A 16,038-nucleotide genomic window follows, 5' to 3' on the forward strand; every position below is an offset into this window, starting at 1 on the left:
TAATTCCATTAATTTCCTGTAAGGGAACCTATATTCCAAGTTCCTATCCTAATTTTAATTTTAACTTTGCTTTGATGATTGAGAAACAAAAAAATGTGATCCACTATTTAAAACATAAAAATTTATTAAACTCAACTCCAACATCATAACTAATTTAGGTTTATAATGTAGGGTCTATAGGAGGATCTTTATATAAAAGGAAACTACTTTATTGGTGACCTCTTATTGCTATGAAAAAAGGGTTATTTGTTTAGTGGTAAAACTGAATTTAGATTAAGCTTTAAATTAAAAAAAAAATTAAAAATAAATAAAACAATATTGAAAGCTTCCAAAGATATGAAAATTCGGATTGGTTAAATAAGACAAGCGATCTTCATATCAATTAATTTATGAAGATATTTATCTTCTTGATTGGTATGGCTCACCTAAAAATAATGGGCTTTAAATTAAACTTTAAAATTATTCTCTCATGATTTTACGAGCATTCAAAGGCGTTCATGGGCTTGCATGAAAAGTTATGTATTATAAATGACCCCAATATTATGATCATGTACTTGTCATTTGTCTTGTATGTCTTATCATTGCCTCCCATATCAACCCGAATACTTTATTTCCATGCTCATCCCTTCCTATTACCCAACGTGATTATTTTCTTACCTCTAAGCATTTTCTATAAAACTCTAAATAAAAAATTTGGAAAATTTAAATGACAAAAATTAGCAATGTAAATTAATTAGAGTGGTTTAAACAAAAAAAATTAGGTTTCAAACATTTTAAAAGAGGTTGAAGAATACTTAGGGAAGAAACAAAGTTGGGTAACATGAAGAAAGATGATGAGTTGGCAGCGACATCAAGGTCTCAAGGGTTCATCAGCAACAGTGTAAGTAGGTTGATGACAAGTCAGGAATGATGCTGTCACGACTGCTTTGACTTAAGTGCTTGCAGGTGAAAAGATTGGATAAGTATTACTGTTATAATAATAATAATAATAATAATATATCTTGAGGCATATGCCTCACGACGGAGACATGAGGGCACCTCAAGGAGCACCTCAACCAATAAGAACAACATCAAGCATTTATCCCACTACATAGGGGTCAGCTACATTAATCCTTTTTTTTCTCCATTGTATCATATTAAGAATCAAATTCTCATTTAAATCTAATAAAGAGATGTCACTCTAATATTTTATAACTAAGTCTTTTTAGGTATACCTCTACATTTCTTTAAGTCAAATTTATTACATCTACAATCTACTCTCCTAATCGGGACATTAGAGGGATGCCATTTTATGTGACCAAACCATCTAAGGCGACTTTCTCTAATCTTATCTTCCACTGGAGCTACTCAACCTTTTCATGTATATGCTCATTCTGTATCATGTCTCTAAAAGTAAAAGCTACTCATCCACTTGAGCATCCTCATCACCGCAACACTTAACTTAATATTATGCTTTTCTTTTCATGTCCAACATTTTGCACCATAAAGCATTGCTAGTCTCACCACCATCTTATAGAATTTTCCCTTAAATTTGAGGGGGACTTTTCTATCACACATTAAGCCCAATGCATTCCTCCACTTCAACCATTCAACTTGAATTCTATTAATAATATCCACATCTATTTCACCATCACACTGAATAATAGACCAAAAATATCTAAAATGTATACTCTCATTAAAAACTTGATTGACTGAAGTCACAATTCCCCTCACTAGATCTATTACTACTAAAATTACACTCTATATATTTGATTTTAGATCTACTCAAACGAAAACCTTAAGACTAAGGCTGACCTCCATAATTCAAGTTTACCTTCACTCCCTATCTAGTCTTATCGACAAGAAAAATATCATCAGCAAAAAGCATACACCAAGATACAACCTCTTACAAATGTCTATTACGAACATCCATGACTAAAGCAAAAAGATATGGTCTTAAAGCTGATCATTGATGCAATCCAACTGAAATAGTAAAATACTTGGTCAAACCAACTTGTGCTTGAACACAAGTAATAGCTCATGCATGCATATCCTTAATGACCTAAATATAAGCATTATAAAATGCTTTCTTTTCTAGAACTCTCCATAACACTTCTCTTAGAACTTTATCATATGATTTTCGCTAAATCAATAAATATCATATATAGATCCTCCTAATCATCTCCATACCTCTCCATCAAATCTCTTAATAAATGTATAGTTTCCTAGTAGACCTACTCGGCACGCCGCAACCAATGCCTCAAATAAATTATTCAAGTCATGTACATTGAAAAATTTTCCCAATTATTGTGTTGAGGCGCCCTTTGTATTGTGTAATGTTAAACATTGAATATAAAGTGGACTTTGTTTAGAATGGTTAACCTCAATTCTTTAATTCTTTATAAAATATATTTCCCTAAACATAGAACGTAGGAATTTAAAGTGGGTGATCACTATTAATTCGGTTTTCTTTAACATCAAATCTCTTCTAGATTAACTTCTAGGACCTTAGGATAACATGGTATACCTATAATGGACTACAATCATATCATGATTTATAACACTTAATAATGAAACTCATAAATCATAAAATGTATCACGAAATAATCTAAATTCTTGATAATTTAAATTAAAATTCACACTAATTCTCTTATAGCTTGAACATCAAATATTAATTAGATGGTTGATTGCCTACACTACCTTATTTTATATTGGATAATATAATGGGCACACCCTTAGGCACCCTCGATTAGGTTGAGCTAGGTTTGCATCTACTTATCACTTGGTCGTGTGATCTAATGATGGTTGGCATATTGTTTGATTGTAATTATACTTACTAGTATACTTATATTTTCCTTTATAAGTGCCTAAATGCTCAAATGTAAAACACTTGCTTAGCACAATGTTGTACAATGCCAATTAATATTGTGAAACAAATGTGTGATACATACTTAATATCTCGTATAGTTTTTTCTATTATGTGCTTTTTAACCTAAAACTTTATGTAGGCATGTCGGATGATCTAAGAAGATGGAGATCCAATTGTAAAGTAGGAGAATGATTTGAAAAACCCAAGTCCAACTTTGTGCATAAATCTTGGTCTGGGTGTGGGCTCCAAAAATTCCGCCTCGGCCTCCCACGCTGCTTTTCTTCGGGAGAGATTTAACGGATTAAGTTCCAGGATAAATTTTGGAAGGCATATGTGTTTGTAGATAAGACACTACCCAGATATTTCGCCCTCATTTTACGAGGACTTTATAATCTGAGTTCTGGTTTCTTATAGGCACAAGCCCCTATTGTTAATTACCCCTCCCGGTCACGAGAGAGAACTTTCGATTAATGCTAGTCATCGATCACATACGCGGTATAGTAGCAACATGGGCTTGGGAATTGAAATTTTGATATTTAAAATTTAAAATTTCACCTTCTTGCAATTAAAGCGGATGGTGGGGGGAGTGATGATGAACTCGATCATGATCTCATGGTTTCGTCGTCCCGAACCATCGTGGTCCCTAGTCTACTTAGTCAGAGTAGGTAATCGACCCAACCTGACAGAAGGATTTTTGTCGGCAATCATGGGTTGTTTCATCCAAGAGTACCTTCTAGACATATTATGGATATTTGTTTAAGGGGACAAATTTGAATCCACCATAACTAACAGATGGTTTTGTGCCCTATCGATTGTATCATATTTATTCATATCTCAAAGATTTGATTTCACTAAGAAACGTATTGACTCTGGTCATAACCGTAATTTAGTGGAGTCATCTGGCAGCAAAACCACTACGTTCATAGGGCCCCGGGTCATAACCGTTTATCCTGCGATGTCATTTGGCAGCAAAACCGCCGGTCAGATGACATGTACCACATCCTTACTAACAGGAGATTATTTGATAATGGATCGTAATGATATTTTTGACTAGGCATTAGCTCTCTGTAAACTAAAGTAAATATCAATTTGTCCACATAAACAAATTATGGCGAAGAGTTAATGGATTTTACTTTAAGCAATGATGGGTAATTTCAGTGTTAAACATCTTTGTATTTTTTGGATTTTGGATTTTTTGAGTTTTGTAGGCTTTTGGGAGGTATTTGAAATATTTGAAATTGATCTCTCTAGTTGAGATCTAAGTTCAACACGATCATCATCAAGGTGTTTGAGATTATTTTCATTTGTAGATTAAACTTTGTCGACTCTATCAACTTGCAGACAGAGGATCGGGTCCACAGGCTTTATGTTTTTGTTGGTGGATTACTTTTGTCATAGACCTTAAAGGTCTTATATGAACATATAAAACATATATTTTGGTCGACACCTTGATCGTATAACTCTTTGATAGTTCGATCCATATCGACTCATATCTATCCAAATAGAAGGATCGGGTTTGAACTGTGGTTCATTTATTGACCCGTGCAATATCCCTAAGTGTCACATATGTACATGTAACATGCTAGTCGGACCCTATACGGGTGTTTGAGAGCAATTTATAATTGTTTGTTGAACCTTGTCAACTTTTATTTACCTATTTAGGAGGTCATGTTCAAATTTATTGACTCGCGCAGCATCCTGAGACGTCACGTGTGTTCATATAACACGCTCGTAGAGGCCCATGCGGGTCATGTGATTACACATGCATTTTTGTGTACTTATGTAAATATATATTACAGTGCATGTGCGGGGGCATTTTAAGATGTTTGCATGCAATGTAAAGGGGTGTCCGACTACATAGATGGCTATTATTGTCGAAAGTGCGGGATCTTATTCTAGGCTTTGTCGACGCCTTCTGTCTACTTGTACGAAGTTTGCAGATTCGGCGATGTGGTGTTGACCTTTAATAGCTCGTGGTCTTTTACTAGCAATCCCCTGCTTTTTCTTATGATGAATCGTAGCATTGTCATCCGTCATTCATGAGGCACCTCATTGTTCTAATGTTGACTCCATTTTCTCATTTACCAGGAGATTTTTTTAAGGCTCGTATATGAATCAATAAGCAGCTCTTCCATTATGTCATTATCATCATTTTTTGTTGTTGGCTTAAATAAAGAATCAATCATTTCAACCATAAATGATTGCATTCTTACTGATGCCCTATACTTTGAAATCAATTACTGCTTTCTTGAAATAATCCTTTTTAGGATCTACAGTATTGTGGATTTCCATAAGATGTAGCCTTCATAGTTAGGTAGATGGCCTCTAAGAAAAGTCGAGGTATCTGGGTGTTCTTATCGTTCTTGACTTCTTTAATAAGAACAATATTCTAATAGTCATGGAGGTATAAAAGGAATTTACATTTTCTTGAAGGAACTTTGAAACACCAGGAAGTTTAGTTCAAATTTGCTCAAACATCTCTTCCATTCTTACAAGAGGTGTCATTCTCATCGGAGGATTCTGTCGAAGAAATCAGTAGGTACTTGTATTCCTTGGTTGAATAGCTTCGGTAAAGGCAGTACTGTAGCACTATCAATGTACATGATATATTGTGTTGCAATGTCAAACTTTGAAGATCATTTGCACTTCCAAGGCCTATAGATGACATATATGTTTTCTATCAAACAAAAGGCAAAGAAGAAACTTTTGAACACCAGAAAGTTTAGTTCGAATTTGCTCAAACATCTATTCCATTGTTATAGGAAGAAGGGTGCCCTCCTCATACAAGAGTTCTCTTCGAGGAGTCAACAGATGCTCGTATTTGTCATATGTTCTTGTATACATTTGTGTTACCAGGGGTCTTCCACAATGTACCCACGGTTTTTATCCACAAATGGATCGTGTTTATTACAGAGACTGATCATTTTTACTCTTATCACCTGAAAGTGTTTGTAGAAGTGCCATTATTCCTGCATCATATCCATCTTTCACCAATCTCAGGTGGTATTTGTGCACTTTCTGCAATAAAATTAGTTACATACATGTTGTTGGTATCAACTTCAATACATTACTATACTCAACGCCTGCTCCCTTTATGTGATTTGTTACATGCATGATAGATTTTTCATTATTAATTTCAGATGCCTCCATTTCAATCTACAGGAGAACTGCTATTTGCATAACAAATCGTCTTTCATCAATTTCCAGTGTTTTTCCATCTTGATCTATAGGAAGTTGCTTGTGTTGGGGATACGTGTAGGAGGCACACATTTATTTAGCATCTAACGATTGTTATTTGCAAGTACAGCGCATTCAACCTCATAAGGACTGTTATAAGAGTCCACTGCATCTATCAACATCATTTGTTGTGTACTGTGTATTCAGGTATTGATGATTGATCCCCGTTTGTCATTATTCAGATACTGTTAATTGAGTATTACTTCTTGTTCATATACATCGAGGTTTTGTTCATCACGAGTCCCTTGATTTTTTGCTTGTATTTATTTGAATGCATTAAATTGTTATTTGGCATTTGTATTTTGATCTTGATTATGCATTTTAGGATTTAGGATTCAATTTCTTGTAGTTTAGTCCAAGTCATGTTTCATATTGTTCGTACAAGTCATGCACATTTGGTTAAAGTTATGTGCATTTCTATTCAAGTACAAGTCATCTGTGTTGCTCAAGTGAAGTGTTTTTGTTGTTCAAGTTCTATATATTTCAATCTGAATTTCGATAACATCTCGGCGTATCCACTGTTTGAGGAGAATGTAGAGAATCTAGGCCTTCCCACCATGCTAAAAAAGCGTGTATGGTATGTGACCATAAACATCGCGGTTGTGGTCTCTAATCCCACCACGCTACAAAAAACGTGTATGGAGTACATGTTGTCTGTTGTGTAGTACAAGTGCCCTGCTGTTCAATCTCTGTGTATTTTATTCTAAATTTCAGCAGCATCCTGGCAAATCCCCCGTTTGGGGGAAATGTAGGGAGTCTAAGCCTTCCCACCAGGCTAAGAAAAACGTGTATGGTAGGTTTCCTTAAACAACGCAGCCATAATCTTCAATCTCACCACGCTAAGAAAAGTATGTATGGGTCTCCATAGATACATGTTTAAAATGCATAGTGATTTCCCCGCAGGCACTGAGGTGCATACGGGTACATAAAATTATCCTCGTCATGCTAAGAAAAATGTGTGAAGGGTCTACCTGCCTCGTCGCATGTGTCGCACCTAATTTCCTCATACCATGCTAAGAAAAGCATTTATAGGTGGTTGCCCGACTCGTCACACATACCGAGGAAAGGATTTTGAGTTTGAGAGCTGCTTACCAACCACGTCGTAGGTGTCGCACCGAGTTTTCTCCTACCACACTACGAAAAACATGTAAAAGTAGTTGAGTCCTCTTCGAGAGTTGCTTACTACCTCGTCACAGGTGTCACACTAGATTTCCTCCTACATTTGTTAAGAAAAGTATGTATAGGTGGTTGACCGACGCATCACACACACCGAGGTAAGAGAGGAGTCCTCTTACTTTTTCTTTTCTTTTTAAATTAAATACAATTAAAATAATTAATTATGATTATTAATAATTAATTAGAATCAATTATAATTAGATTTAATTAATTATAATTAACATATGATTAAGTAATAATTAATTATAATTAAACTTAATTAATTATGATTAATAATAATTAATTTAATATAATTAATCAAAATTAAATTTAATTAATTATCACTAATTTATAATTAATACTAATTAATATAATTAAAAAATAAATAATTCTAATTAAATTAAATTAATTACAATTAACTTAAACAGATGATGTTAATGGGATTAGAGCAGGATTTAGGCGGGATTTGTTAAGGATTTATGCTAAATCCTGCCAAATGGAATTTGATCGACCCGTAAATCTCATGGCAGAATAAACCCTCCGTTTCCCATTGTTTACAGTAAATCCTGAATTTAATATCCCCGTTGTTTGGCAGATTTACCGGATCTGGGCGAAGAAGCACGCGATAGAGAGAAAGTTAGCTTCACATGAGCGAGCTCCCGTGTTGCTTTCAATACGACAAGAAGGGAACATCTTCAGAGGAGTGAAGTTGACCGGCAATGAAGAAGGCAGAGAAGCTCGCGTGAGAAGGAGAAATTTACTTCACAGCCAGCGAACTCGCATTGTTGTTTCTGATCAAATGTTGTAACTTCTGACTCGACTGGAAGAGAACATCGCCAAAGGGGCAAAGTCGATCAACAATGAAGGAGTCGAAGTCAAACAATAGCAAAGGAGTGAAGAAGCTTCAGCTGTGAGGGGGATTGTGAGTGGGGGAGAATAGAGCAAGAGGAAAAGCCTCGTTTCTTTCGTATTTAAGCGAGGTAGGACGATGCATCCAAAGCGAACGTGCGATTGGTGGCATTGACGTGCGAGCCTCGTGCGAAGAACGGCGGAGGACATCCGACTCGCAAGATTTCAGGGATTTGCGATTATGCGAGTCGGCGCCAGACAGGTATGCACGATTTCGCATTCTTTTTTTTTTTGTCATAGTTTACAGGTCAACATTGGGATGTAGTGAGTATAGCCCAACTGCTAAATTCTCCTTTTTTTAGGGTGTAATGCTTATAGCTAGACATTTTTTCTTCTTTCGATATTTATTTTGCTATGATAGATTTGTTTAATTTAATTTCAATCAGCACTAACTTTTAGTTTATTTATGTGTTATGAATGATCTAAATTCTCATTGGGCTCTTAGGTTAAATTTTTTTAACGTAATAGACTACTAATTTAAAATCAATAATAGAATTTGATTTCATAGAAAAGTTATTACATGGCTTCTCTCTGGCCAATCTTTTCAATATAAATATTTTTGCTTTTTATGTTTCTAAAAAAAATAGAAAGTAGTTTAGCTAGCTATATCATTCATAAAGTCAACATATATAATAGTTCATGATAACATCTAAACCCACATTTGCATGCACTTATTTAAACAAGTCATAATTTTACAAGTACCCCAAATTTGTATATGGATAAGTGATGCCGGAGCTGAGCTGATCAATCCTGTTTAACTTCAGACTAGTTTTAATTCCAATTGGTAGATATATGTCTGTATGGGAGTAGTACTTTCTTTTATGGCATGTAGCATTTTATGTTGCCTAGTTATCTATAAATACTTGTAGCAATTGCTTGTAATGGCAGCTTTTGGAGATATGAATAATATTTTAGTAATTTTACTCTTTTTTGGGTTTTTGTATCTTGAAGGATTTTAGGTGGTGATCCCTCTCCCAAGGAGTTCTTGGAGTTATACGGCCATCGGATCATTGATGTGGATTCGTCGAGCCCCGTCCGATCCGATGTCATTTGGTATCAGAGCCAACTAGTGCTTCTTGCTCTGTATCCTGAGAAGTCCTCAGGTGGTGAAGAGAAGAACCTAGCGGAAGAAGCCAAGTCGGAGGCCGTTCAAGGTCCGACGGGTTCAGCTCCGACATGAAACCGCAAGAAAGCACTAAAATTCTTGTTTACAGGACAGAAGGAATCGAGTCCATGGTGTTCTGAACAAGATACAATTCTTGTTCTAAGAAGGTCATAGCATGGTGGATGCCACTAACATGGCTTTAAGCCATTCTTTCCCTCTTGCAAACAGTAGTTTGTTGGAATTAGTACAAATATTGATTCGGTAAAGTAAAACAATATCTTGGCATGTTGTTGGGCTGATTCCATCTGCCCAAACCTGGTTCCAAATCTTCCAGCGTCTTATTGTATTGAGCCTCCTCGGTGAAGCCAGCGAGCTCCGTGCTAATTTGTCACCGATCGATCCCGAAACGGTAAACGGGAAGAAGAAGCTGAAGCGAAATACGTAAGAGGGGTAGTCAAAGGAGTCGATACGTGTTTGAATCAAATAATTCATCCCTACATCTCTTTTATCGAGGGCTGATCTGCCTTCATTCCAACTGTTTCTCACAAGTGCACCTTCAACCCATCCTTCGCCGACCGTCCTAGGCGGAGCATCTTTAGACACAGCAAGATTTCATCGAGTTCTCTGTTTCCTATAGCAGTCACAAGAATTTCAGCCACTGGATTCTTGGTGTTGTCTTCTTCAGACGATCGCCTCCTTTTCGCAGATAATTGCAGTCGTTTTCCTGTCAAATAATCAACTACCCAGCCATCTGCAGCCTCCATTTTTTTTTTTGTTCCTCCCATGCTGTTGTTTCAACCAAAATATATCTTTATATTGTTATATTTATAGTGCTCGTCCCTTCCACTCATGTAGAAAGCTGCACTCATGTAGAAAGCTGCAACCACTTGTTTTTCCTCCTCCCCAGCCCACGTATGATGCTATTCCAAGCACCAAGAACAGCATAGTTCCTGATTCTTTGTCAAGAAATTAGTAGCTAAAAGAGCAAGATGTGGCCTTGTTGGACTCGACAGCGACCACTTCAACGAGCAGTGATTGAAGACCTTCAACGAGAAATTTCCCAACTCCAACAGCAACTGTCAAGGCTCGAACGAAAAAAACACTTGAGCCCATTTGCCCGTGACATTGCTGTCCGACCACCGAGGATATATGCTCACAAGGCGGCATATAGATCCTCCATTCAGGCCGAATCCCTACGAACCAATGACAGAGATGATATCTTGGAAGATCAGAGTCCTTCCTATGAAGACATTTTTGAAGGGTCGCCCTGTAAGTCTTCCTCATCCTCGATCGAGTCCATCTTCGATGGGTTTAAGGATTTGTTGCCGAAATCGGCATCATTACCTATCTATGATGAGCCCTTGTATGACGTGTATGATGATGACATGTTCGGTAAAGTTCTTGATTTTGATAAGCCAATATATGATGATGATCAGAGCGAGCCGGATGTCCAGTAGGAACTATTCACTCCTAGTGTTCACAATAAGGCAATAAACTTGATCGTCATCACTAGTAAAAAATTTACAATTCAATATCTCTCAAATGGGTTGGATATTGAAGCTTCCACGTACTTCTCTAGGATGCTGAAAGAAACACAAATGATTTCAAATAATCTCACAATCACAAATGATCCATCCACTTGGGCTAAACTTGAGATATCGAAGGTTGGTAGACAAATGGACATTGGGTGGACCTATCCTGTCCGATTTAGCCAACCAAATCCACCTCCTTATGGTGGCCAACCAAACATATTCCTATGAGCCTGAAGTTCCTCCTACCCCGGTAGTATGATGCCAGAGCTGAGCTGATCAATCCTGATTAACTTCAGGTTAGTTTTAATTCCAATTGGTAGATATATGGCTGTATAGGAGTAGTACTTTCTTTTATGACATGTAGCCTTTTATGTTGCCTAGTTATCTATAAATACTTGTAGCAATTGCCAGTAATTGCAGCTTTTGGAGATATGAATAACATTTGAGTAATTTTACTCTTTTTGGGTTTCTGTATCCTAAAGGATTTCAGGTGGTGATCACTCTCCCAAGGAGTTCTTGGAGTTATACAGCCACCGGATCATCGACGAGGATTCATCGAACCCCCTCCGGTCCGGTGCCAATAAGCCAAATCTGTCCATATCCATCATGTTTAGACGCATGATATATGTCTATTGATTCCATATTTGTTCTCTTGACGCACCTTTTCTATCCAAAGCACTCTACAGTTGTATCTAGAAAAGATATGTAAAAAAGTTCCTTCATGTTGAGACGCACCATATCTGTATAACCAAACCATGCATCTAGTCTGAGCAAACCAATTCTGCTTAAATCATTTTCCTTATGGCTCAAATAGAAAAAAATCTGTTTAAGCATTTCCGATTGAATAAGTGAACCAAATTCACATGGCGTTTGCACGTCTCTCTTCAAGTGAGCCATATCCACTTGAGGAGTCCTGTGCATGAACTGGTCACATTTGCTAAGATATCCTTCACATATATTGCATTATAGTTTAATAAGCCACAGCTAGCAACACAAGTTTATGGGGTATGTAAGCATACAAATTTGCTTAAATACTCGCATCAATTTCAACTTAAATATCTACTTCATATGGAGACATTTATATTGTATCAGGTTGTTTGAGCATACCTTACTTATTCAAACACCCAAATCATCTCCCACTTGATTGTTTGGACCAACAAACCCGAACATCAATGAATGTTGGATGTTTGAGTGGATTATATCTTCTTAAGCATTCCTCACCCTCTTCATGCAATATTTTAAGTTCTTATAATCATATAAGCATACCAAATCTATATGTCCCTCATGAGTCTGCACCAACTTTGTGGTATGAGTTAGTCAAACTGAAGGGACTGGGTTAAAATGCCTAGGATGACTTGATATGATATAGTGATTAGCCATCATCAATGATACATAATTACATGACCATAATCATTACATCAATTTTAAGTTTCATATGATTGCTTTTAAGTAATAAAATCAACATATTAACATATGTTGAAATCCTAATATTTGGCAAACATAAGATTAACCTTATAATTAATCACTTTTCAAGTTAAAAATAAATTTTGAAAATTGTCTATATTATGAAATTTTTAAATGAATTTTAAAAATTATAAATTACATATTTCAAAATCATATTTTCAAAGCTAATGGGTCGAGGGGATGCAACCTTAATTTATTTGATATCTTATTATATATCACTTATGGGGATATTGTTAAAATTATATAAAAATAACCCAAATGATCACACGGATCAAAACGAATACTAAATATTGTGATAGGCATGGCCACAGAACTTCTGCTCTATGGCTAAGGTGTAACTAAGTTTTGTTGCATTGTTATGTGATGTTAGGGGTGTAAACGAGTCGAGTCGAGCTCGAGTCAGGGGGTGTTCGAGCTCGACTCGTGAGCCGAATATCGAGCTCGAACTCGAGTCGAGCTCAAAAGTCAAGCTCGAGCTCGACTCGCGATACTGTAACGAGCCATCGAGCTGCTCGTCTTGCTTTCCCGCCTGGCCTTTTGTTTTCCCGCACAGTTTTACCAATGGTATTATACAGCTACCAACAACAACATCATCAAGCCTTTATCCCACTACGTGGGGTCGGCATTATACAGCTACCGCATTCCAAAAAAAAAAAACAGTTATTGCATTGGGAGAAAAAAAAAGCTGCTGCAGCATTTATTATGCCTCTTATTATATTATTTGGAAGGACAAAAAGCTGCCAGCATTTGTTAGAATAGACATTTGAGAGAAGACTTTTTGAAATTTTTTGAATTTTTATATAAAGCTGCCCGTTTTGGTAGAAAAAAATTGACATCAAAATTTTTTTTTAAAAAAAAATTGGCTCAAAATATTATTTTCGAGCCGGCTCACGAGCTCAAGAGCCGAGCCGGCTCAAGCTCGAACTCGAGCTCGTTTACGAAACGAGCTTGAACTTGAGCTTGAGCTCAACTCGTGAGCTCGAGCTCGACTCGTGAGCTCGATAAGCTCGGCTCGCGAGCCTATAAACGAGTAGAGCTCGAGCCGGCTCGACTCACTTACACCCCTATGTGATGTATTGTACCACATGGTTGGTTATCTACAATATACTAGCTATAATTTTATATACTAAGATATAAATAAAGATAAAACTTTCAAAAGGTGTCATAATATACCGTGCCCAAAAAAGATTGATATTGCTTGGCAAAAAAATTGTGCTATGTCAAATTAAAATTCAAAGAGAATCTAAGAAGTACATGATGCCCTTTATAATCTTGTTTGTTTCATGTCTTTTTCTAATCAGGAAAGCCATATAAATAAGTACAGGTATAGGACAAATTCTCCACAACAAAATCGATAACCAAGGTGGAATGGATCAGAAGCAATTCAAAAACTTATACCTTATACTTATCATTTTTCTACATTAAATATTCTTGTATAGATTAAAGTCTGAGTAGTATTATGCAAGCCTTGGTTATATTATATTTTTCTTTTCCAGGATGAAATGTAAAACCCATAAACAACCAGCATTTTATATTCATTTGAATATTTGTATGCCCGTAATTGGTTTTGTCTTTATTGATTATGTGTTGTGTTTGATTGGATTCATGGAATCCAATAAAATTCTAGGGAAATTTAACTTTTTATGAGGTTAATGGAAATTTAAACAATCTAAAGTGCAATCATTTTAAAAATAAAATAAATGCATGGCCTCTCTAGACCACTGATTTCAAAATAAGTGGACACTACTTCGTATTATGTGAAGATATAATTTGTGATTTGACAATTGAGACGTTTCACAAAAGAGTCTTTAAACCAATAAGATTCTATTTGACTCATAATCATGAAATGAACTCAATAACCAGGTACATAGACAAAAGTTTATAATTAAAGATAGATAATATTATAATGTAAACATGTCTCCTAGGCTATTCTTGCTCTAGTTGATGCCTGACCTGACATTATTATAATAAACATACATAGGCAGAGGAAAGTTTAGTAATAATCATGATCCAGACGTGATTGTAAGACTATTCAGGCATTTTGATCTCGACACAAAAAAATTATCCTCTCCTCTCTCTTTGTCTCTCTTCGTATGCATCTTCCCCGAGCATGAAAAACTAAGCCCTACATTCTTGTAACTGCATAAAGAATGGAGATCCATGTTTCTTCTTTCACTAATGATTTACAATGTAACTCTAAATAAAGCAAATCATGTTGCAAACAAAAAACTTTATGTCAAGTTAGGACGACTACCATCTCGACTACATGGACTTAGAGCCTGACAACATGACAAGACTAATCCATGAAATCGTGCTCTTGTTGTATCATTCTTTTTGGATTACTTACACTCCTACCCATATTGAGTTCATTTTCTTGATATTATTTAAAAAAAACTTCCTTTTAAAATCTATGTTAAATGAAAATTGAAACAAAAGCAAAACAAATTAATTGAGAGTTTTTCTTTTAATCATGCTTAAGATGTATTTAACCATGGGAGCTTGCTCCTTATGGAATCCTTGACCCCTTCGATCAAATAAATCCTATTTCAATCATATAGTTTATTAGGAGAACTGCCTATAAAAAATAGATTTTGATCTATGTTTCATAGATCTCTAATGTTAAGTTGGATCGGTCTTTAAACACATTGATCTCCTTCCATAATTTTATCATGAGATTATGAAATAGATTTCAAAATAAAGAAAATCCCACAACAATGCTATTGTTAGCTATGCAATTTTTTTTTTCTAGTAATCTCAAATAATCATAAACCTCCTCCCTAATGATGTCAAATCCCACCCATAAACAAGAGGAAACACTCAATTTCATCCAAACATGTATATATTGTGTTACACATTAGTACTTGGAAAATTATTTGCCTAAATGTGGTTGCATCAAAATAATTAAGCCTTCTATAATGAGCTATCGAGGTAATAGGCTATACACATGAATCTAATGTGGTTGGAAGGGAGTTTAAAATCAAGGAAAAACACCACATTACTTTTTGCATTATTTATGATGTGGTCTCCCTTGATATCCATGTGGCTATGAGGTAGGAGTGGTTGAAAACTAGAAAGAGTGTGTTTAAATAGGCTTTTAAAAAAGTAGGATTTTGAGTAGACTTCCTATTTAACTTAGTTTTGCAAAAATTTATAATCAACTTACACCCTTTATAGAACAATGACACTATCTTGCCTAATATTATAGGAGTGGCAATCATTGATATTATTTTGATCAAGAGATATACAATCATCTCCCTACCAAACTACAAAATGATGTGTAGAGGACCATTGGCATATCAACAAAAAGATTCGAAGTGGTAATTTATATGAGATAATTTTCTTTGACTATTGAGGGCAACATTGGCATTGCTTGTGCAACTCTCCACAATTTCATTGATCGCAATGATGGAAATGATATATATTACAACATAAAAAAGAATTAGATTGATTAGGAAGATCAAGTCAACCATATGCAGGAAACAGTTGGGGTGAGATTTAAAGAGAAGCATTTCATCATGTGATAGTTCTAAATATACAGTATGCACATGAATAACATGTTCCTTGGATAGCATGAATAAAACATTGCTCGTATATAATATTACATCCGATTACATATTAATATATAGACTTATTCTCTAGTAATTCATCAGCGTTATTGTTCCAATAGATAACAAACAACCTTAATTTGCTGTCATAAAACAAGTTTGTTCTCAGATTTGTTATTTACATCTTACTATTTCTTCTTCATAATACACACTTCCAGTTTAAATTAGATTAGCTGTTGAGTT

General features: G+C 35.6%; 1 protein-coding gene and 1 long non-coding RNA gene across 4 annotated transcripts in view; one reads left to right on the forward strand and one right to left on the reverse strand.

The window, feature by feature from the left end:
* The window catches only part of LOC110115414, a 38,707-nt gene that overhangs the window by 20,743 nt on the left and 1,926 nt on the right, over window positions 1–16,038 (reverse strand). Inside the window, exon 2 of one of the 3 annotated variants that reach the window (XM_028698820.1) lies at window positions 14,115–14,389. The exons of the other annotated variants lie outside the window; for them this stretch is intronic. The gene's annotated coding sequence lies outside the window, so the exon portion shown is untranslated. Of the gene's footprint in view, window positions 1–14,114; window positions 14,390–16,038 lie in introns of those variants that run through there. 3 annotated transcript variants of the gene reach the window in all.
* Window positions 7,832–11,997, forward strand: LOC114580646. Its single transcript, XR_003702139.1, has 3 exons — window positions 7,832–8,351; window positions 9,101–11,082; window positions 11,269–11,997. It is a non-coding gene; the product is annotated as an uncharacterized LOC114580646 (long non-coding RNA).

Source organism: Dendrobium catenatum, unplaced genomic scaffold (genome assembly GCF_001605985.2).
Source record: "Dendrobium catenatum unplaced genomic scaffold, ASM160598v2 fragScaff_scaffold_1150, whole genome shotgun sequence".
Classification (NCBI taxonomy): Eukaryota; Viridiplantae; Streptophyta; class Magnoliopsida; order Asparagales; family Orchidaceae; genus Dendrobium; species Dendrobium catenatum.